At 39.7% G+C, this 23,316-nt stretch overlaps 1 protein-coding gene across 1 annotated transcript in view; it reads left to right on the top strand.

The window, feature by feature from the left end:
- The window catches only part of ATP2C1 (ATPase secretory pathway Ca2+ transporting 1), a 179,290-nt gene that overhangs the window by 72,148 nt on the left and 83,826 nt on the right, over positions 1-23,316 (top strand). The window lies entirely within an intron of this gene.

Genomic DNA, 23,316 nt, shown 5'->3' with positions numbered 1-23,316 from the left:
CCTTTTGTTTGTTTTATAGAGCTGTCTAATCTTTGGCTGAAAGGTGGACTTTGGGAGTGGCTTCAGTTCTCAGCAGGGTCTCCAGGGGCCATTGTTTCGGAGGTTCCTCCAATCTGTGTCAGACCAGTAAGTCTGGTCTTTTTTTGTGAATTTCAATTTTGTTACATTTTTCTCCTGCTTTGTCTGGGACTCTCTGTTGCAGTCGCTGTCAGAGTGGTTGGTTGTGGTAGCCAGGCACCACCTGGTTCTTCTGGGCTCAGGCTGGTGGAAGCTGTGGTTCATGTCTCTTAGTCTTTTGGACTAATATTTTCCTTCTGTCTTTGGTTTTCTTCGTTCTCCTTTGCTCCGAATGAGGTGGGACCAATAGATGTATTTTAGATGGTTGCTTGCAAGCTTTTAAGACCCCAGACACTGCTCATCAAAGTAGGGGGTAGAACATTTTCTTTACGAACTGTGTTATGCCACTTGACCTAGATGTTCCCTGAGACTATGGTCCCCAGCCCTCAGCCCAGTAGCTCAGTCCTCAAGGTGTTTGGATGTGTTTAGGAAACTTCTGTGGCCTTGCCGTGGTTAAGTCGTGCTGACTTTCCCCTATATTGTAGGTTGTTTTTCCCTTCACCAGAGTTAACCCTTGTCTACTATCTAGTTAGTGATTGCCGTTTCCTACCCCTCCCGTTTCTCATAACCATCAAAGATGGTTTTTTTCTGTGTGTAAACCTTTTCTTGGGTTTTTATTATCGTGGTCTCATACAATATTTGTCCTTTAATTTTACTCAGCATCGTGCCTTCCAGATTCATCCATGTTGTGAGATGTTTCGCAGATTCATCATTGCTCTTTATTATTGCATGGTATTCCGTTGTGTGTATGTACTGTAATATGGCCATTCATCTGTTGATGGATGCTTAAGTTTTTCCATCTTTTTGCTATTGTGAATAGTGCTGCAGTGAACATGGGTGTGAATATGCCTATTTGTGTGATGGCTCTTATTTCTCTGGGATATATCCGTAGTAGTGGGATTGCCAGATCATAGGATATTTCTATTTCTAGCTTTTTACGAGGCACCATACTGTTTTCAGTAGTGGTTGTACCATTTTACGTTCCCATCTGCAGTGCATAAGAATTCCAGTCTCCCCACAACCTCTCCAACATTTGTTGTTTTGTTTTTTTAATTAGTGCCAGTCGTGTCTGGGTAAGATGGTATCTCATTTGTAGTTTTGATTTGCAGTTTTCTAATGGCTGATGATAAGGAGCATTTCCTCATATGTCTGTTAGCCACCTGAAGGTCTTCTTTGGTGGTGTCAGTTCATTTCTTTTGCACATTTTTTAATTGGATTATTTGTCTTTTTGTTGTTGAGATGTTGAACGTAGATTTTAGAGTTCAGACCCTTGTTGGATATGTCATAAACAAATTTTTTTCCTACTCTGTAGGTCCTTGTGTTTACTCTTTTGGTGAAATCTTTTGATGAGCATGAATGTTTAATTTTTAGGAGCTCCCAGTTACCTCATTTAGCTTCTGGTGTTTGTATTGTTAATTATGGTTTGTATTGTATTTATGCCAAGTATTAGGGCCCCTAGTATTGTCCCTGTTTTTCTTCCGTGATCTTTATTGTTTTAGGTTTTATATTTAGTTCCTTGATCCATTTTGATTTAGTTTTTGTGTATGGTGTGCATTATGGCTCCTGTTTCTTTTCTTTTCTTTTCTTTTTTTTTTTACAGATGGACAACCAGTTTTGCCAGCACCGTTTGTTAAAAAAATGACTAAGAGATTTTTTTATTGCCCTTCTTGTACCTTCCATCTCCCTTCCTCAGAGTATACTTCTGGCATGGGAACATGGCTTTCAACAGAAAGCAGCCCAGTTTTTACGAACAAGTATGAGAGTCACTGAAATCTCCTGCAGTTATTTATAATGCAGAGCAAACTGAGTGTTAGCACTTAAGGGAAAGCAGCTGGATCACTGAATCTTTCTTTGGCTCAGTAGTTACTTTGGATGACAGGAGGGCTTTTCCCCCTAGTATAGATCAGGCCAGAATAGCTAGATATAGAAGGTATTTTTGAAAGAAAAGATTTAAATATGAACTCATATTGGGATTAATTCATTCTTAAGTATAGGAATGTACAGTTTTAGTTTATGAGGACAGGTTTGGTTCTGTGGTATAATTCTCAACTTTTATGCTGGAAACCTGGGTTTGATTTCCAGCCAGTGTACCTCATGTGTTATCTGTCTGTCAGTGAGGCTTGTGTGTTATGACCTGAGCAGGCTTCAGCAGAGCTTCCAGACCTAGACAGACTAGGAAGAAAGGCCTGGAGATCTCTCTCTGAAAAGCAGCCAGTGAAAACTCTGTGGGTCACAGTGGTCTGATCCACAACTGATCATGTGGCTAGTGCAGGACTAGGGCCACATTTTGTTCTGCTGTTCATGGAGTCACCATGAATCAGGGGTGACTCATCGGGAGCCAATAACAATAACAGTTTTAGTTTAGGGAAACAGCACTAGTTGAAACAGTTAAGGTTAATAGTTAAGTCTAGTTTGTTAGCTTAGTTATTCATTAATCTTTTTATTTAACAGTTATTGAGCATGAACCATATGCCAGGAATGGTCAACTTTGTGCAGTTCCTGCAGCCATGTAGTGAAGAGAAAAAAGACATGTCAATAATATATTTGGAGAAGGTGTGGCAGCCTGAGCGGAGCACTTAGGGGTGAGTTGTTCACAGTTGCCAGGGAGGCATCACAACAAGGCTCACAGAGGGAGTAAGCCCTGAAAGCTGAGTAGGTAATAGAGCGGGCAGGCAGGACCTAGTCCCTTTCTCCTCCAGAGATGTGCTGCAGTCATTTCAGGCAGAGGGAGTAAGTTCAGACTTCTCCCGTGTAGGCCACTTACAGTATTGTGGTTTTGGACTTTATGTTTAGCCAGCTGTTGCTAAAGCTTTCTGAGTCAGTTTAAATCTAATTGTCAGTATAGATAAGTGGGTTATGTATTCTACTAATGCTAGGGAGTTGGTAATCCTTTTATGTGAAGGGCAACGTTATTAGAACATGTAAAGAAAACTGTTATCTGTGACAGATAGCAAAATACTTAAGTCTAGTTAATAGGATTCTCAGTGTCCAGACTAAGAGTAGGAGGAACGTCCTGGTGATCTGTGTCTGAAGGTTAGCCAGTGATAACCCTATGGATCACAACATCTGATCGGAAATGGCGCAGGACTGGGCAGCGTTTTGTTTCACTGTGCCTGGTGTTGCCGTGAGTTGGGGCTGACTCTGGCAGCTAACGACACTCCCTTTGGGGATGTTCTCAGATCTTATTGTTTATTATTAGAGTTAAATCAAAGCTTAAATTTGTATTCTTACAGTTTTTCTTTGCTTTTCAAAACCATTGTGTTTCTTTTGCCTCGAGAGGGGGAGACAGCTGGTCTCAGTGTAGGCAGAACTCAAGTTACCTGACTAATGAAGCTGAGGACTGTCTGAACCTGTTTGTGTAACTTGACCTTTCAGTTCTCTTTATTGTCCATATACAAAAGTGATATTTTTCTTTTCATGTTGGTGAGTGGTTTTTCCAGACACGGCTTTTGTTAGTATGTACTGATCATGAATTCATTTCCCTGATTGCGTCCTTGAAGCAGCCAAAGTCATTGGTTAGCAGAGACAAAGCATTGAGTAGTTAGATTTATTCTTCATTCTTCAGAGGATAAACCTAACTACTGGGCAAAGAGTTTTTTTTCTTTTAAGGGAATATGATGAATACACTGTTGTAACTTTTAATATTAAAAATTGAATAAATAAGCTCAGTGATAATCAGCCAAATGGCCAGAACTGTTATAGATCAATAATACAGGTTTCAGCTTCTAAGAGACAGAAGATAGCTCACTCTCTGTCCCTCATTCATACATCACTTCTCCCTTTTCCCTCCAAACCCAAACATGGCTTCAGTAGCCTTCTGTGGCCAAACCTAAAACCCATTGCCATGGAGTCAATTCTAACTCATAGTGACCCTATAGGACAGAGTAGAACTGCCCATAGGGTTTCCAAGGCTATAATGTGTTTTTTGTTTTTCCTTGTTGAAAAATTCATACAAAAATTGTTTTGTGACATTGGTTGCAATCCCCACAATGTATTAGCACTCTCCCCCTTTCCACTCCGGGTTCCCTGTGTCCATTCATCCAGTTTTCCTGTCCCTTCCTGCCTTCTCATCTTTGCTTTTGGGCAGGTGTTGCCCATTTGGGCACATGTGTTATTGTTTGTTTTATAGGCCTGTCTAATCTTTGGCTGAAAGGTGGATTTCAGGAGTGACTTCAGTTAGCAGGATGTCCGGGGGCCATAGTCTTAGGGGTTCCTCCAGCAAAGGGATTCTTTAAAACAGCAGATTAATATCGTGAATTCCTTTGAGTTGCTTTATTCATTTCATATAAGTTTAGTCTGAGTTGGATTACAGATGGTGTACAATTGTATTCAGCAGATAACAGTTGGGAATGAATGCCAGAGCCTATTTTTGAATCTTGCTTAAAGGGTACTGTGTGCTGAAAATGAAAATGAAACACTTTGCTGACATGGACTTTTAAGAAAATCTACTAAGACTCAAATCATGGATGAAATTTGGCAAGAGAATGTGTATCATTGGTTTCTTATTGCATTGTTGCAGAAAAACAAACTTACCTTATAAATCATTTCAAGAAGGACTTTGGTCATGAAGTATATAGATCTAAATTTTCGTTAGTGTTGGAGGTAATGTGGAAAATACAGCTAACCTTGAAGAGTCGGTGATCCAGTTCTTTACCTCTGCATGTTGTGATGGGATAAGAAATGAACTGTGTTTGCCATAGTAGATGGGGAAGAACTAAGAAGAATTCTACCCAGTGGGGCAGAGGAAGTTGCCAGAAAGGTGGCAGAGGTCTGCCAGCATCACTAATACCAGGGTTAAACAACTTACTAAATGGCTCAGGAAAAATGTCTGTTGACATCATGTAAAACCTTATTTAATGTATAATGGACTAAATATGCAGAAATGAAGGTTGGGGAGAGTATACATACTGTATTCTTTACTATTTTAGTTTTTTTAAGAAAGCACTTAGCATTCTGGGAAACATGAATTGGCAGATAAGAGTAGGAAATGAGAACATCTACTTTGGGAAAGGGAGAAAAAAATTGAGATTGAAGGGATGGATTTAGAATATTGGATTGGAGCCAAGGGAGGGAATACCAGGACTTTGATAAAAACAACTGCTATAGATACTGTGTTCTAGAGCAATAAACTAGAGTTGGTTAGTTTGTAAATGTCAGAACCAAGTTCTTTAATGGAAAGGACAGTAACATGACTGGATTTTGTAGGTATAGTTGAGACATACTGCTCGTTTCTCCCTAAGAATTGTGTTGTCATGTCTGACAGTTGCTTTCTAAGGGTTACCTTGTATAATAGTAAGCACTGGCTTAGTACTAGATAATTCATGGAACTAAGCATTATAGTTCTTTATTAAAACATGGAAAAATATGTAAATACAGGGATAATAAAAGATTGATAAATTTGACTCCATAAAAAGAAACTTTTTGCATGGCAACAAAACAAAGTCAAGACAACTAACAGCCTAGGAGAAAATATTTACAACATACCACAGTTCAAGGGTTAAGGTCCCTAATATACACAGACCTCTTAAGAACTGAGAGAATAAATTACAAAAACCTGATAGAAAAATGATCAAAATAGAGAGAATTCCCCCAATAAAGATATAAAAATGGCCCTTAAACATATGAAATGACTTCAAACTCATAATTAGAGAAATACAAATTAAAGTACATTGAGAACACCATTTTTACCTATCAGATTAGCAAAATATAAAGTATAACACATTCTTTTGGCAAGCCTGTGGGGAAACAGACATACGTTGCTGGTGAATTGGCAAACTGGTTCAACCCTATTTGAGGAAAATTTGGCAATATCCAACAAAATCCTACATATGTAGGTGCCTTTTGATCTATCAGTCTCAACGTCTAGGAATTCATGATGAAAATACACCTGAATAATATGAAAATACAAAGTTACTCATGGAGCATTGCTTGTAATCTCATCCATGGAAGGGTGGTTAAGTAAGCCGGGTACATCCACGTAAGAGAGTACTGTGTTGCTGTGATAGAGTACTATGTAATTGTAAAAAGAATGAGGAAGATCTCTGAACTGACATGGAGCTGTTTTTCAGGATGCATCGTTAAGTGGGAAATAACGTATCCATAGGGTATGCTACTTCATACAAAAGAGAAAGAAATAAGGAAATGCGCGCCTAGCTGCTCACTTGTGCTAACGTGAACATAGGAACAATCAACTGGAAACTAATAGGCTGATTTCCTAAAGAGGGTGGAGAGGAGAAGGATCAAAAGAATGGAGGGGAAGCGACACTTCTGGTTATATCTGTTTTGAATAGTTTTGACTTTTAGAATTAAGTTACTATTCTAAATAACATTAACAAGGATTTTATTAGCAAATAAATAAACAAACAATTAACAGAGATGGGGAAGAGGAAGAAAAAGAAAATCCCAAATAGAGTAATACAAACAGAAACAAATGAACCTAATTATATTTCAAATAACAAAAGCTCACTGAAAGGTGGGCATGGAAACTAACCTAAGGAACTTTGGAGTAGAGTGTTTAAACTATGTAATCTAAGACCAGTGACTAAAAGAACTGTAAACAAACCTAAGGCTAAAGACAAAAAGAACAGTACAGCTATATTATACTCCAGTTTGATTGTGATTGCTAACCATACCAGTGTGAAAAAAAAATCCCGTAAATATAATAGAGGTAATGAAAGGCAGGTTTCTCACTGTAAGAGAAGGGAATTAGAAATTAAGGAAGGGAAAGGCTGGGATGAACCCTTGTTTATTTAGATAGGAATTGGTGGCATCAGTAAGAACTTGTGGTTATTAACATATATACAGGTAGATGTATACACAAATTTCTTAGCTCTGCTGTGAAGACCTAGAAGCCTTGGCATTTCTTTACGAGTGTCCAGATCCTGGTTTCTGAGTACTGCTTGTCAGTAGAAGGAACCAAGGCTTCCTGGAGAAAACATCTTGTGGAGCCAGAAAGTAAAGAAGTGCTCGAAAATTGCTGAGAACATGTCAGAAGGACACAAGGAGCCAACCTGAACAGGCTATATACTGGCCAGAATTGGGCAATTTGAGCAACAAAATGGTAGTAATGGATTTCCCATAGAATAAAATAAGAACCCATGATATAAAAAGTGGTGATGATGATATGTACAACTAAATAGGGAAGAAGGGAAAGCTCTTCTCGCAGTAGGATTCCACCTAATAAAAATCAGAAAAATCACCATTTGGTAATCAGTATAGTAATAAATGAGGAGCCCTGGTGGTGCAGTGGTTAAAGCGATCTGCTGCTAACCGAGAGGGCAGTGGTTCGAAACCACCCGGGAGAGAGATGTGGCAGTCTGTTTGCATAGAGATTTACAGCCTTAGAAACCCTATGGGGTCCCTATGAGTCGGAATCGCGCAGTGGGTATAGTATTGGAAACCCTATGGGGTCCCTATGAGTTGGAATCGCGTAGTGGGTATAGTATTGGAAACCCTATGGGGTCCCTATGAGTCGGAATCGTGCAGTGGGTATAGTATTGGAAACCCTATGGGGTCCCTATGAGTCGGAATCGTGCAGTGGGTATAGTATTGGAAACCCTATGGGGTCCCTATGAGTCGGAGTCACGCAGTGGTTATAGTATTGGAAACGCTATGGGGACCCTATGAGTCGGAATCGTGCAGCGGGTATAGTATTGGAAACCCTATGGGGTCCCTGTGAGTCGGAATCGCGCAGTGGGTATAGTAATGGAAACCCTATGGGGACCCTATGAGTCGGAATCGCGCAGTGGGTATAGTAATAATCGTGCTGGGCAAAAATTAGGTAGTGAGCAGAGTATGATGTGGAGTGCCTGGGTGGCTCATACAGTTAATGTGCTCAGCTGCTCACTGAAAGGTTGGCAGTTCAAGTCTACCCTGGGGTGCAGGGCGGGGAGGGGAGATGGAAGGCCTGGTGGTCTACTTTTGAAAAATCAGCCACTGAAAACCCCAGGGAATGCAGTTCTACTCTGACACGGGTGGGGATACCATGAAATGTGTAGGTGGCAACTGTTTTTTTTTTCTTTTAAATAAAGTATGATGAGATATAGGATTTTTACATAGTCTCAAAGTTTCATCCTGTAAGATACTTATTATTTATAAAGAAAAAAACAGTAAATTGATAGTGGGCAATTTGATAGATACCACCTTAGCCAAGTGATCAAAATTAACATCACCATGGGACAGATCATAGCGTGTGCCGCTTGATGATGCATTGAGAAGGATATAACATAGCTTCTGTGTTGGTGTTCCTAGCAAAAACATTGCCTGAATTTAACGAGGAAAATCAGACAGACCCAAATTGAGGGGTAGCCTACAGAATAACCTGCTTGTACTCTTCAAAAGTGTCAAGGCCATGAAAGACAAAGACTGAGGAACTGTTTCAGATTGAAGGGACTAGAGAGAGAGACAATTAAATGCAAAGTGTCATCCTCAATTTTTTTTAAGCTATTTGTTCAAATCAGGATTGTAGAAAGGTTCACACACTGTAGTTGATTAACATATCTTTTAAATGTTAAATATCTCCTAATCTAAAAAAGCTCCCTCTCATTTTTTTTCTCTTGTAGTTTATTTGTTAAAAAAACCAGGTTGTTTGTCCTGTAGAATTTCCCACAGCTTGGATTTTGCGGAATACATCCTGTGAAGTACTTTAATGTGTTTCTCTATCCCCTGTATTTTCTATAAACTGGTGGATAAGTACAGAATAGTGCTTCTCAGCCTTGACCCTACGTTATCTCACTTAGGGAGATTTAAAAAAAGACCAATCACTGGGGCCCACCCACTGTCTCCGGGGATTCTGATTTAATTGGTCAGGAGTTCTGGCATAGGAATTTTTAACAGCTCCCTAGGTGATTTTAATGTGCAGCCAGGGTTGAGAACTGTTGCCCTAGACCTAATTACCACCGGTGTTTGGGCTTGTTCAAATTCGGCTCTTTTTTGGCAAGAATACCTGCATCATTAATAAGCACCCACCTCCACTTCCAGCTGATTCTGAAGCCCCCTAAAGTTAGAGAATCACTACATTTCATTTTTCCCTTTAGATGATGAGTTTTTTTTTCTTTTATTGTGTTTAAAGTGAAAGGTTACAAATCAAATCCATCTCTCATATAAAAACTTACATACATCTTGCTGTGTACTCCTAGCTGCTTTCCCCCTAATGAGACAGCATACTCGTCCTCTCTACCCTGTATTCCCTGTCCATTCAAACAGCTCCAGTCTCCCTCTGCCTTCTCATCTCGCCTCCAGACAGGAGCTGCCCACATAGTCTCATGTGTCTACTTGAGCCAAGAAGCCATTCCTCACCAGTATCATCTTCTGTCTTACAGTCCAGTCCAATCCCTGTCTGAAGAATTGGCTTCGGGAATGGTTCCAGTCTTGGGCTACCAGAGGGTCCAGGGACCATGACATCCAGCGTCCCTCTAGTCTCAGTCAGACCATTAAGTCTGGTCTTTTATGATAATTTGAGATTTGTATCCCACTGTTCTCCTGCTCCGTCAGGGATTCTCTGTTGTGTTCTCTGTCAGAGCAGTGATCGTTGGTAGCTGGGCACCATCTAGTTCTTCCCGTCTCGGGCTGATGTAGTCTCTGGTTTATGTGGCCCTTTCTGTCTCTTGGGCTCATATTTACCTATATCTTTGGTGTTCTTTTCTCCATGTGGGTTGAGACCAGTTGATGCATCTTAGATGGCCCTTGCCAGCATTGAAGACCCCAGACACCGCTTACTAAAGTGCAATGTGGAATGTTAATACATTTTGTTATGCCAGGTGTCCTAGATGTACCCTGAAACCGTGGTCCCCAGGCCCCCATCCCTGCTAGGTGATGAGTTTTTGTGTTGGTGACTTTGGCAGATGTAATTGGTGGAAAAACTAGCAACTTTCATATATGGGAGGCATTTATAGATGTTTCTGAATACTTAGTTATCTGTGTGATCTTGGACATGTTACTTCAACTTGGTCACTTTATGTTTAAAGTGGAGTTAAACCTGCACCTCAGGTAGTGCAGCATTTAATGAAAGCATGTTTACAGGGTCTTTGCCTTCCTGTGTCAACATTTCTTTATCCCATCAGGATCAGTGATCATGAGACAGAGAAGAGATCAGCTTGGCTATAATTAAATGGCCTTTGATTCAGTATTTTTGGAATCTAAACCTAAGTGTGGACCACCATATAACTTTTACTGCTAGCACCTGAGAACTACTTGAGATTAACAAACTAGATGCTCAGACAAGATAAGGGGCTATATTTCTGTGGCATCAGTTTGTGCTTTGAAGAGCTCCGTGATGGTCAGACTGGCTTTTCCTTTTTCATGGCTAGTGCATTTGCCGGTACAAATACAGTGGCAGTGGAAAACCTTATTATCAGCACTTTCAAAGGTGAAATACATGCCAGGTCCTTGTAGAAGACAGATTAATTCATAGATGATCAAATAATTCTTTTTCTGATCTCTGCTCTCTGCTTGTACTTTAATGAAAGATAATTTAAGAGGCACAGGTATGCCTCAGGATAACAGCACTCTTTTGTTGCTACATATTTGTCTGTTAAGATAGAAAATCCTAATTTTTTTTTATTTTACAATACTTCTCATGCTGTATATTATTTAAGCGCTTTGCAGAGGATACCAAGATGACAAAAACTTGTCCATAAACTTGTCTGTCAGTTTGTTGTACTGTGATGGCTTGTGTATTGCTGTGATGCTATAAGCTATGTCACACGTATTTCAAATACCAGCAGGGTCACCCATGGTGGACAGGTTTCAGCAGAACTTCCAGAGTAGGACAGTCCAGGGAGAATGACCTGATGATCTACTTCCAGAGAAAATTGACCAGGGAAAACCTGATGGAAAGCAGTGGAACATTTTCTGATATAGGGCTGGAAGATGAGCCCCTCAGGTTGGAAGGCACTGAAAATATGACTGGGGAAGAGCTGCCTCCTGAAAGTAGAGTCGACCTTAATGACATGAATGGAGTAAAGTTTTCGGACCTTCATTTGTTGATGTGACATGACTCAAAATGAGAAGAAACAGCTGTAAACATCCATTAGTAACTGGAATGTGAGATGTACAAAATATGAATCAATGAAAAATGGAAGTTGTCAAAAGTAAAACAGAACACTTGAAGATTGATATCCTAGGCATTAGTGAGCTGAAATGGACTGGTATTGGCCATTTTGAACCAGACAGTCATGTAGCCTACTATGCCAGGCACGACAAATTGAAGAGGACTGGACTCGCATTCATTTTCAAAAAGAACATTTCAAGATCTATCCTGAAGTACAGCACTGCCTGTAAGGAAGACCAGTTAATACGACTATTCAAATTTATACTCTAACCACTAATGCCGAAGATGAGGAAATTGAAGGTTTTTATCAACTTCTGCAGTCTGAAATTGATCAAACATGCAGTCAAGATGCATTAATAATTACTGGTGATTGGAATGGGAAAGTTGAAACAAAGCAGAAGGATCAGTAGTTGGAAAATACTACCTTGGTGAAAGAAAGAAAGCCAAAGATCGCATGATGGCATTTTGCAAGACCAACAACCTATTCATTGAAAATACCGTTTTTCAACAACATGAACGACAGCTATGTACATGGACCGCACTGGATGGAATACATAGGAATCAAATCGACTACATCTGTGGAAAGAGACGATGTAAAAGCTCAGTATCATCAGTCAGAACAAGGCCAGGGGAGGCTGACTGCAGAACAGACCCATTAATTGCTCATATGCAAGTTCGAGTTGAAGCTGAAGAAAATTCAGACACGTCCAAGAGAGCCAAAGTATTAAGTATATCCCACCTGAATTCGAAGACCATCTCAGGAATAGATTTGACACACTGAACACTAATGACCAAAGATCAGATGAGTTGTGGGATGACATGTAGGAATCATACATAAAGAAAGCAAAAAGGTCATTCATTAAAAAGACAGGAAAGAAAAAAAAGACCAAAATGGATGTCAGAAAAGACTTGAAGAAGTCTAGAAGCTACATTTCCTAGAAGTCCTTGTCAGCAGGCTTCGAGGATAGAGTCCACCAATGAGAAATCCCTTGCAAGACTGGAAGGAAGAAGAGAAGCAGAAGCCATTATTAAAGCAGCAGAAAGGTGTGTGGGCTTTGCCAGACAGTTGATTTGAGATTTCTCAGTAGCTTCTAGGCATTCTCTTGTAAATTGCCTGTTTCAGGCAGCTGAGACCATTAACAGTAATTTCCTGTAGTTCCCACAATTCCTGCAACTTCCTAATTTCTTAAAAGCTAGTTAAAGCTTTTCCTGACCTTCATTTCCTGAGCTCTGTCAGTAGGTTTGTAAGCATTCAGCTTTCTGGATTAAATTCTTTTTTCTTGGGGGAAAAAAAGAGACTTGAATGTTCAGGAAACTTGTTCTTGAACATAGAGTAGCTAAAGCAAAAGGAAGAAATGATGAAGTCAAAGAGTTGAACTGAAGATTTCAAAGGGTGGCTCAAGAAGACAAAGTACTATAATGTCCAAATATCTGGAGTTAGAAAACCAAAAAAGAAGAACATGCCCTATAGGCATTTCTCAAACTGAAAGAACTGAAGAAAAAAATTCAAGCATCGAGTTGCAATATTGAAGAATTCTGTGGGCAAAAAATTGAATGACACAGGAAGCATCAAAAGAAGATGGAAGGAAATACAGAGTCACTGTACCAGAAAGGACTGGTCATTTCCGGAGGTAGCATATGATCAAGAGCCTATGGTACCGAAGGAAGAAGTCCAAGCCGTATTGAAGGCATTGGTGAAAAACAAGGCTTCAGAGATTGATGGAATACCAGTTGAGATGTTTCAACAAACGAATGTAACACTGGAAGTGTTCGTTTGTCTATGCCAAGAAATTTGGAAGGCAACTACCTGGCCAGCTGACTGGAAGAAATCCATATTTGTGCCCATTCCAAAGAAAGGTGATGCAGTGGGATGTGGAAATTATCAAACAATATCATCAGTGTCACACGCAAGTAAAATTTTGCTGAAGATTGTTCAAAAGTGGCTGCAGCAGTATATCAGCAGGGAACTGCCAGAAATTCAAGCTGGATTCAGAAGAGGATATGGAATGAGGGATATTGTTGCTGATATCAGATGGATCTTGGCTGAAAGCAGAGAATACCAGAAAGATGTTTACGTGCATTTTATTGACTATGCAAAGGCGTTTGACTGTGTGGATCATAACAAATTACGGGTAACACTGCAAAGAATGGGGAGTTCCAGAACACTTCATTGCACTTACGTGGAACCTACACTTAGACCAAAGACAGTCAGTCGAACAGAACAAGGAGATAGTGCGTGGTTTTAAAATCAGGAAAGGTGTGTGTCAGGGTTGTATCCTTTTACCATACTTATTCAATCTGTATGCTGAGCAAATAATCGAGAACCTGGACTATATAAAGAAGAATGTGACATCAGGATTGGAGGAAGGGTTATTAACAACCTGTGTTATGCAAATGATACAACCTTGCTTGCTGAAAGTAAAGAGAACTTGAATCACTGATGAAGATTGAAGACTACAGCCTTCAGTGTGGATTATGCTTCAACATAAAGAAAACAGAAGTCCTCGCAACTGGACCAGTAAGCAACATCATGATAAATGGAGAAAAGATGAAAGTTGCCAAGGATTTCATTTTACTTGGATCCACAGTCAGTGCCCATGGAAGCATTGTCAAGAACCAAATCATGTATTGCATTGGGCACATCTGTTGCAAAAGTCCTCTTTAAAGTGTTGAAAAGCAAAGAGATCACTTTGAAGACTAAGGTTTGCCTGACCCAGGCATGATATTTTCAGTCACCTGATGTGCATTCGAAAGCTGGATAATGAATAAAGGAGACCAAAGATTACTTGATGCATTTGAACGATAGTCTTGGTGAAGAATATCGAATAAACCATGGACTGCAGAAGACTGAACAAATCTGTTTTGGAAGATGTGCAGCCAGAATGCTCCTTAGAAGCAAGGATGGCGAGAGTTCATCTCATTTACGTCGGACATGTTATCAGGAGGAATCAGTCCCTGGAGAAGGACATCACGCTTGGTAGAGGATCAGCGAAAGAGAGGAAGGCTCTCAAATTGTCACAGTGGCTACAACAATGGGCTCAAACATAGCGATGGTTGCGAAGGCGGCATAGGACTCGGCAGCATTTTGTTCTCTTGAACGTGGTGTCACTATGAGTCGGAACTGACTTGACGGCCCCTGACAACAACAACCCTTGTCAAGATCGGTTTCGTGTGGGGGTGATGCAAATGTGTATATATGATTAGTTTTACGCCATGGCAAAAATCAAAGAAAACCAAACCAGTTGTCCTCTGGTCGATTCCAACTTCTGGTGACCCCTTTTGTGCAGAGTAGAACTGCACTCCGTAGCATTTTCAAAGTTGTGACCTTTTGGAAGTAAATCACCCACCCGGAGGCACCACGGAAGAAAGGCCTGACCTTAGGGCAAGAGGGCCAGTATTTGAGAACCTGCCATACGCTAGGCAGTATGCCACAGCTGTAAATGCTGTTTCTTGTGATTCTTGTTGAAACCAAGATAGGTATTATCCCTATATTCTTTTGAGCAAAAAAGACCCAGAGGAGTTAAGTAACTTTTTCCAGGTCACACAGCTGGCAAGACATAGAATTGGGAGTATAAATTGGTGATTATAAATTGGCTTTCCTAGTTTATAGGTCTTACCAAGGTAATCAGTCTGACCTTGACCAGAGCAGTGGTTCTAAAGTGTGAGCCCTGGACCAGCAGCATCGACATTGCTTGAACACTTGTTAGAAAGACCCACACAGACCTGCTGATTGAGACACTCAGAGGGTGAGACCCAGGTGATTTTGAGACTCCCTGAAGCTGAAGTTTGAGAACCACTGTACTAGAGGGTTTCATTTCCCCCCCATTTATAAAAGCTGTAAAACCTTTTGTTTAAATACTACCTTTTTTGAAGAATCCTGAATATACAGTATATAAAAGTAAAGCTGTTGTTTTTGAAGCCGTGGTGAGGCTGGGACATTGTCCTTTCTTCCCGCTTCTGAAGGAACCTGCTAAGTCATGGAAGCTTGGTTTAATACTGCAGTAAAGTGTCTCCCTTCCCCAGCTGAGCATGACATAGCGTTAATATAAATAAATGGGACTTGCGGGAAAATACTGGCTGCTTTTTTTTTATTTGCAACGAGAAAATCGATTAAAGAAATTGGAATCACCAGGACATCTTGGCGGCCAGTATTTGCATCTAATGATAGTATCATGGGCTTTACTACAAATATGACTTGCTGAGAGGTGCCAAGTGAAAATTCTCCCTGGAGTGTGTACTATGCACGTAAGCCTCTGTTTCAGTAATTACAGCCATGTCTAGGAATTATTTCATGTCACTCGCTTTTGGTTTTAATGAACAAAGCAATTGCTTCTTAAATTGAGCAGGTCTGCTTGATTTCTGTAGATCACAGTGAAGCTGCGGTTCTTCGTTTGGAACTGCCGTTATCAGTATCTTCTTGTTGGAACTGCTGTTTCATTATCTTTATGTTGTTGTTGTCCTTCTGCCCGTATATACCTTCTTCACATTCATAAAATGCATTGTATGGCTTGACACACACAGTTTGCACTAGCTGGATAACCCTGCCTCTCCACGTCATAGCTGTTTAACAGCCGTGGAGAGATGCCTGGTTCTCATGAGTTAAATGCTTAGTGCTCTTGATTTTCTTGGGTATTAGATTTGTTTCTCATTACTTGCAAATGGAACTTGGAAAAGTGTTTTGTTGTCAAGAGTTGACTTGAAAAAAACTTTTAATAACCCTTATGTAATAGTGTAATAGTCCTGAACTTTGTAGAGATGAAGCATTTTTAGTTTTTCCCCCATAGCTTGACTTCTTTTCGCTGATGTGGACCACCCTTGCCAACTTGCTTTTTAAAATCAGGTTTCTGTCTGTGTGCTGAAAGAAATGACAGAATTTATTAAAGGGTAATTCCCTCCTCCCCCAAGAATATTTTAAAGACCTATGGTGGTACCTCATTTTAGAAGATGTTTACATATCAGAAGTAAAATATTCTAGAGTTTGAATTTAATCATGACTTTTAGCCCTGTCCTCTAGGCCAGTGGTTATCTACCGTGGCTGCACACTACACTAACCTGGGGGAGTTTTAAAAAAATAAACACATTTTGGCTCTACTCCAGACCTAATAATTTATGCTCTGAAAGGATGGTGCCTGAACACCTGGGTTAAAAAAAAAAAAAAAAAGACCCCGATGTAATTCTGACTTATGTGAGGATTAGAAGCTGATGAATAGCAGTGGTTCTCAGACTCAGAAATGAGAGTTAGCTGCTAATCTCCGTAGACTGCAAGCTGGGCTCGCTAAGTCTGGGCTGGAGTCTGTGCACACAGGACCCATATTTAACGGAATTATTTCTAAAATCCAAATCTGAAAGTTCTTGCAGCTTTTATCTGCATCCAGTTAAAACCTGTAGTTTCTCTACGGTCTGGATGGATCTGGATCATTTAGTAGAAGTAGAGGTGCAGAATAAAACAGTTATCCCTTCCAGCCAGATTGGCCTAGTTGTGCAGACAGTAACGTAGCGGCTCGTTGCTGTGCCTTTTCTTTGTATTCATGTCTTGTTTGGAACACTTCCTTGGCATATTCTGGCCATCCCCTGCCATCCGTTCTTCAAGGTTTAGCTCAGGAATGTTTTCTCTCATTACCGAAGGCTGGAGTAATGTTTCCATCCTCTGAATTCACAGACGTACTTGTGATTTCAGTAACCTGACTGCTTTGTGTGTGTCACACATCTCCAGTATGTACGCGCACGGGTATGTGTGTGCTTTGGCATTATTGGGCTGTCCAACTGAATTACTCACCTCTGCAGAGTGTAGACTGTGGACTCTGATTGTGGTGTGGTCTATTATGCAGTATATGTTTGTTGAAATGAGCTCATAGAATCTAAGGTGTAGATCTAATAAATGCCATTATTTGAAAGCGATATAAAGCGACTGTGAGGAAATTAAGATATGTTTAAGCACAAGGTAATTTTTAGCCCAGATAGGAGATGAGTAAGTAATACTTAATGTTTGAAAGCTGAGTCCATAGACGGTGGGCTTTTTACAATAATAGTGAAAGTCATGGCATCTCCTCTTAGGATGGTTTACCTTTCACTGAACTTATTTGATCTTGTATTTTGTAATTGTCAAAGTCAAAGCTTTAGCAAATCACTCAAAGATTATTTGAGCTGAAAAACTCTCCTAACTTAGCCAGAGAAAAAACTCGATCCCGTATACACAAGTGGTGGGATTGTAAAATGGAGCAGCCTTTATGGAAAACAGTTTGGCAGCTGTTAGGTATTATTATGCTCTGTATGAGGATTCTAGTTTTTCTACATCCTTTTTTACTTTAATTTTGTTGTTGAGAATATACACAGGAAAATATACACCAATTCAACAGTTTCTACATGTACAATTCAGTGACATTGATTATATTCTTTGAGTTGTACAACCATTCTCACCCTCTTCTGAGTTGTTCCTCCCCCATTAACATAAACTCACTGTCCCTGAGGTTTACATTTAAAGACTGTCTCAGGGTAAAAGTTTCAGAGGTTCATCCAGCCTCATGACTCCACAAAGTCTAGAGTCCATGAGAATTTTAAATTCTGTTCTGCATTTTCCTCCTTTGATCAGGATTCTTCAATAGACTCTTTGATCAAACTTCTGGTCTCACGGCAAAGGAGGCAGCTGTTCATGGAGGCAGTTAGCTACGAAGTTCATTTCCTTTTCTTGTTCCTGACTTGAAAGAACTTTGGTGGCACAGTGATTAGAAGTGCTTGGCTGCTAACTGAAAGGTCAGCAGTTTGAACCCACCAGCGGCTCCACGGGAAAAAAATGTGGCAGTCTGCTTCCATAAAGATTACAGCCTTGGAAACTCTATGGGACAGTCCTGCTCTGTCCTATAGGGTTACTATGAGTTGGAATTGACTTGGCAGTGGGTTTAGTTTTTAGGTTTATTCTTGACTCTCCTTCTTCCCCTGTTGCTCCAGGTGAGTAGAGACCAATTGTGCCTTGGATGGCTGTTTGCAAGCTTTTCAAGCCTCAGGCACTATGCAGACAACTAGGAGGTAGAACCGAAACACTAAACATTAACTAAACATTAGGCCAATTAACTGGGATGTCCCGTGAAACCAGGACCCTAAACCTCCAAACCAAGGAACCAGATTTCATGAGGTGTGTGGTTGTACATAAGCAGCCTCAGTAGCTACTTTCTCTTTTTTTCTGTTCTGAATGTGTCTATCATACAACTTTTGCCAATTTAACTTTTTACAAGTATACAACTTATTGACAGTAATTATAATAATTAACTATGCAAATCTACCCTCTGCATCCTTTCTAACAGTTGTTATTATCTGTCTTTTTCATTACAGCCGTCCTAGTAGACGTGAAGCTTGACCTCATTGTAGTTTTGATTTTCATTTTCCCAGTGGCTAATGATGTTAAGCATCTTTTCAGTTGCTTATTGACCATTTATATATCTTCGTGGGAGAAATACGTATTCAGATCTTTTGCCCATTTTTAAATGGGCTATTTGTCTTTATTTTTGAGTTCTATCAGAAAAAAAAAAATTATGTATTCTAGATACAAGTCCCTTAACAGATACATGATTTGCAAATATTTTCTTCCATTTTGTGAGTTGTCTTTTCAGTGTCTTGATTGTATCTTTTGCAGCACAAAAGTTTTTAATTTTGATGATGTCCAATCTACTTTCTTTTGTTGCTTGTGCTTTTGGTGTCACACCTAAGAAACCATTGTTTAGATTTATGCCTAGGTTTTCTTCTAAGAGTTTTGTGGTTTTAAGTCTTAAATTTAGGTCTTTGATCCATTTTGAGTTAGATTTTGTATATAATGTGAAGGACGGGCCCGACTTTATTCTTTTGTATGTGTGTTTTCAGTTGTCCCAGCACCATTTATTGAAAAGACTTCAGTATTTTTAACCATGACGAGTAGCATCACTATTTAGCATGTAAGACAAGCCAGAAATCTTGTGTCATCCTTGATATATGTATCTAGTTCATCATCATGTCCCATTGTTTTTACGTCCTTTTCCATTTTCACGGCCCACCACCTTGGTCCAAGCTACACTTATCTCTTGTTTAGACTTCTGTAGTAGCGTCCAAACTGATGTACTCTCACCACTGCCACCCCCCACCCCTGCCCCAGTCGCCTTTATTTTCCAGCTTGTGTGAGTCACTTCTTATTTTTTTCAGGGTCTTCCGTTTGCTCCTAGGATCAAGATAAAAATTCCATGACATAAGCCACAGGGCCTTGTAGGATCCCTGCCTTCTTCTTTAATTGTGTTTTTGCCTCGGATACCCGCTTGATTTCTGCAATCCAGACATTTCTCAGAAGAATATTTCTGTATGTTCCCACTGTCACAGCTGCCTGCATGCCTGCATCCTGCCCATGTTACCCTGCCTTCCCACCTTTCTATCCATTTCCTTATCCTTAGCCCTTCTGCTAACATACTGGATTCCGTCCCCCCATCTAGTCAAGGATATCACTTTAACAATTGTCCCATCTCTCTTCTGCATTTTCAGCTTTTTTTTATTGTTGTTGTTGTTATCAGATCATTCAACAAACAAACAAACTCATTGCCATCAAGTTGATGCTGTCTCATAGCAACCCTAAGGACAGAGTAGAACTACCCTGTAGGGTTTCCAAGGAGCGACTGGTAGATTCAAGCTGCCCACCTTTTGGTTAGCAGCCATGCTCTTAACCACTGCGCTGTCAATATACATGCTGTTATTTCTTCCATCTTAAAAAATAAAACTCCTCTTGATCCCACTTTGCATTCTGGTTATCGCCCATTTCTCTTTTACTGCAGAAGGAATTATCTATACTGGGTATCTCCAGTTTCGCTCATGCTCTTCTCTCAGTTTTTTGATCCTTATCATTAGAGACTGAAGCTGTTCTTGTCATTGAGTTCCATGTTGCCAATGCCAGTGGTCAGTTCTCACTTCTCATCTCAGTTGACTTTTCAAGAAAATTTGGCCTAGCTGTTTATACCCTTCTTGAAATACTTACTTCACTTGGGTTCTCTTTTGGTTCTCCTTTTACCTTACTGACTACTTCTTCATGATCTTCTTTCTCGGTTAACATTCATCTCCGATCTCTATGTCGGAAAAATGCCCTAGCATCAGTCCCCAGACCTTTTCCTTCTATGCTGGTGAACACTGTTCCTGTGATGGCAGGCATGTTTATTCTCAAATGTAATACATTTATATGCTAATAACTTCCCATGCATGTATTTCCAACCTGGACCCCTTCTCTGTGCACACATGCCCACCTACCTCCTGGAGATTTCCACCTCGATATCTAATAGCTATTTCCTCGTTCTTTCAGGTCTCTCTGCCCAAATGTCAGCGTATTGGAGAGGCCCTCCCTGACCTTCTATATAAAATGAAGCAATTCCTCCCCTACTTATCTCTCTTTTCTTAATTGTTTCCTAGAACATTTATTATGTAATACATATATGTGGATCCATGAGGCTAGAACCTTACATGTTTTGGTCACTGCTGTGTCCCCAGTACCAAGAACAGTGGCAGGCAGGTAATAAGCGTTGACTGTGTGTCAGAAGACTGAATGAATAAAAACTGGTGGCCCTCTTTTAATATTTTTTTCTAGTCATGCTTTCCCCTTCTTGGGGACTTTACCCAGTATTCAGTTCTCTCTGTTTTTCCCTACCTCCCCTAGTTAACTTATTTTTCACTTCTAGGCACATCACTTCCTCAGCAAAACCTTCCTTTCCTGACTAGTGAGATCCCCTGATTGTAAGTTCTCATAACGCCGTGGACCTCTCCTTCATAGCAGTGATCAGTTGCCATTTTCTATTTATTTGTGGATTTTTTGATAACATGTCTGCTCCCCCAGCTGTTCTTGCTCACTGTTAAATCCCAAGGGCCCAGCACAGGGTCACATTCCAAATAAGTGCAGTGTCTGTTGAAAGAGTAAGTGAATGAACAGATTTAAAATACTCTTATGAGCCATATAACTACATAATGACCCATCTGAGCTGGTAAACTCTGTGCCATTTGCTTAAAAAGAAAATAGGATTAACATTTCAGTAATTTATATAATTTTATTGACATAGAATCTAGCAAGCATAAATACAGATGAAATCACTGCCTTTGGCCAATAATTTTCAGTGCTATGGCTTGCCTCTCTTACAGAAATTCCTTCAGTGAAATCAGTCCTTATTAGATGGCCGTCTCACCTTTTCTAGAACATGTCCAGCACTTTTCATTCTAACTCCAGAAGCTGGTCTGCTGTAAACCCCACCCTTTGGTTTTGGTGTTGCTCTGTTTCTTTGGCCCTTCATATATTTAGAAAGTTATGTCCCTTTTGTGTCTTATTCTTCATTAACTGAAGTAGTCTCATTTTCTTTTTGAGATTTTCAGCTCTTTTGGGTCCACGGGACATTCCTTTGGGATTTTATGTGAAGCGTGTTCCAGGATTATCGTTTTTCTGGTGTGCTGTTATGTAGATTCTGACTCATAGTGACCCTATAGAACAGAGTAGAACTGCCCCATAAGGTTTTCTAAACTGTATTCTTTATGGGAGCAGATTGTCAGGTCTTTTCTCTCGTGGAGCAGCTGATGGGTTCAAATCACTGACTTTTTCCATTAGCTGCCTAGTGCTTAACCCTTGGCAAACCAGGTCTCCTTGTGTTCCAAGATAGAGTCTGTTTACCAAGTACTAAGGAATTACCAATTTAAGAATGTTTTGTGAGTAAGGCTCTTATACTGTGTATTAGAGGTAGCAAGGTTTCAGTATATTTATAATCATAGAAGAGCATATTTTAGTAGAAAAATTATTGTAAGTCTCTAACTTTATTCTCAGTTAGTAATTTAGTTCTGTATGAGTGAATTGAGCTAATTGCACTTTTGAATATGTACATATAATTATTAAATTGTTTTTAAAGAAAAATAGGTATCATTTTGATAGCTTATCATCCGATTGCCTTTTTGAGCTCTTATTTGAGCTACATTTATTTGAGTGCTTATTTTTAGTAGATTAAGCTCTATTAGTGGAATGGCTCCTCACAACCACTTAGTGGTTTAGGCATCCCCATTTTATACATAAAGAAACTGAGGTTCAAGAATCATAGAAATAGAGTATATTATTAATCGAATTTTCATTGCAGGCAATGTAAACATACTTGCATCCAAGATTATTGGTATAATAACGAACGGCACTATAGGCAGACATTTCTTCTTGATCCTTTTTAATTTTGCTTCATGATCTCAGAAGATAAAAATAAAACCCATGTGAACTGGTTTAGTTCTCATTGTTTTATAGGACTCAAGACATTTTGGGGGGAATTTTCTCCAAAACTTAAAGATTGTTCACTCCCATATTTCGCCGTCCTAGTCTGTTTGTTTTATAGGGTTTTCCCAACGGAGCATAGTTCTACCCTGACACACGTATGGTCGCCGTGAGTCGGGGTTGGCTTGACAGCAGCTGGTTGATAGCTTCTTCTATAGATTTGAAATAAAGACATTCAGTAGTTCTAAAATATGTGTATGACTTTTAAGAAATTTCCAACCTTTTTCCTAAGGTTTTGAATTTCTTAATTATGTAAAGATATTGTGCAATGAAATAATTTTAAGACCTTCCTGTTTTTCATGAAACAAAAGTAACCTGTCTCCAATTTCTGAGACTATTTAATCACCAATCTCTTCATTTAAAGTGGAAAAATACTGAAGCTGTTTGCTTTAAAGCACTTAAACATTTAACAGTGCCTTTTTAACAAAAGAGATTAGAAAACATGTATTTGGTAGTTTCAGAAGGTAAGCCACACTTGAGAAGGGTACTTTTTTACTCAGCTGCTTACCATTTGTGGGAGTAAGTGCAGACTCTTTATGCACACAGGCTTCTGTAATGACACTTTATCAGTAGTAGAATCTTATTCTTTGATCTCATTCATTTTCTTAAAGAAGTATTGCCTGAAAACACATTTCAGGGAAATTTTATCCTAAAAATGCTGATCATCCAAGGTTGAAAACATTTCCACTTGAAAGCTTAAAGCCTTGTATCTTGGCAGTAAGATGATCACTTTAGTTTTATTTTAATCAGTAGTTGTGTGGCTACTAAGGTATTTTCTAAAATGCCAGTTGTTGTTGGCTGCCCTTCATCAGCCCCCGACTCATGGCAGTGCCATGTGACGGAGTAGATAGAACTGCTGCACAGG

This window comes from Elephas maximus, chromosome 27 (assembly GCF_024166365.1).
Source record: "Elephas maximus indicus isolate mEleMax1 chromosome 27, mEleMax1 primary haplotype, whole genome shotgun sequence".
Lineage (NCBI taxonomy): Eukaryota > Metazoa > Chordata > Mammalia > Proboscidea > Elephantidae > Elephas > Elephas maximus.
Note: the sequence above shows the minus strand (reverse complement) of the source record. Positions and strands in the feature narration are given on the sequence as shown.